Genomic DNA, 1,584 nt, shown 5'->3' with positions numbered 1-1,584 from the left:
TCATCAATTTTTCAGGACTTCAAGCCATTGGTTTCTGTATTTTTATATGTATATATAAATATATGTGTGTTTATATATGCAAATATACATATATATACATATACATATGTGTATTTAATTAATATAATATATTGTATTAATATATCAAGGATTCAAGACTATACTCCTTTGATTTCCTATCTATCTCCAATGTGAAACCCTATTCTAGGTATATTTTTATATTCTAGGTATAGTTTTATGTTGAGAAGATATCAGTGAGAAGAAATGGAAACTACATCAGTTTGTTCAACTGAATTTAGTACAAAGAATGGGGTAAGTTGAGAGGCTGAAAATACACAGGAAGTACTGCTGTACCACGAAGGCAGTGACTTCAGGAAGCACCTTCACTCCTGGAGCTGGTGGAATAAAGCAGAGGGCTATGGTTCTCAGGACATGGAATGTCTGAGCTGTGGCCAGAAGGGGCAAGATGGTTGGGGTTGATTCATTAGGAGCTTGGAACAGTTCTTCAGAATACTGAAATAAGCCTCTCAGGGACGGAGGACATACAAGCAATGGGTGTTAGTATCTTTGAAGCAGATCACAGATGACTTCTGAAAATGTGAACAAACTGAACTAACGCCAGCTACCTTGGTCAAAAAAAAAACAAAAAACAAAACAAACAAACAAACAAACAAACAAAAACTCATTACAGTGATTCCCAACAAGAACAGGAAGCAAAACATGAAAGGGGACATTATTTCCTCCATACCTCAGACCTCCAGAAAATAGAAATGTCATTTGCAGAGTCACACCCCAGTGTCCCATGAGGGGTTGAAAGACTGAATTTAGACCTCAGAGGTAACAGATGACTAGCTAGCACTAGCACCATAAGCCTTTAAACCAGGAGTCAGCAAAGCACAACCTGTGAGAAGACACTGTAGCACTTAAAGGGTTACTGGAAAGGAACTTTGTTCATGTGTCTATCTTTTGTCCATAGATATTTTCATACCACAATGGCAGAGCTAACTCATCACAGCAGAGATTGTATGTCCCACACACGACTGACCCTTTTTACACAAATGTTTGCCAGCTCTTAATTTAAACTTCCAAGAATGAATAAGATTATTCTTTTGATAACTCCACTCCCCAAATCAGAATCAAGTTCTATTAGTGACATCTCTGTAATAGTAGTATCATTCTTCCCTGCCTCTTTACTGTCACCCAACTACTGTTTGGAAAACTTACATCTGAAAATGTTTCTGCTCTTGTGATCCTCATTTGGTAAAAGGATATTTTCAGCCTAAATTTCTGGTCATTGTTTGACCCTGAGTGATATTTTCTAACTAATTTTCCAACATTTTCATGTACTTTCTGGTCACTTATCACTAACTAAACCTACTCTCCCCTACATTTGCAATTTTTGAGAATTTAACATCCTCATTACACACCTGAGACTAAAAAACATTGAGTAATATATTAGCATTGAGAAACATAAAAATAAAGATCAAAGTATTACATTTATAATTCCAAAAGCTGAAGAGACTGTGTGGCTAACTTGAAGAAGAAGAAGAAGAAGAAGAAGAAGAAGAAGAAGAAGAAGAAGAA

The sequence above is a fragment of the Mastomys coucha genome, unplaced genomic scaffold, assembly GCF_008632895.1.
Source record: "Mastomys coucha isolate ucsf_1 unplaced genomic scaffold, UCSF_Mcou_1 pScaffold14, whole genome shotgun sequence".
Taxonomy (NCBI): domain Eukaryota; kingdom Metazoa; phylum Chordata; class Mammalia; order Rodentia; family Muridae; genus Mastomys; species Mastomys coucha.
This window is presented reverse-complemented; position numbering follows the sequence as displayed.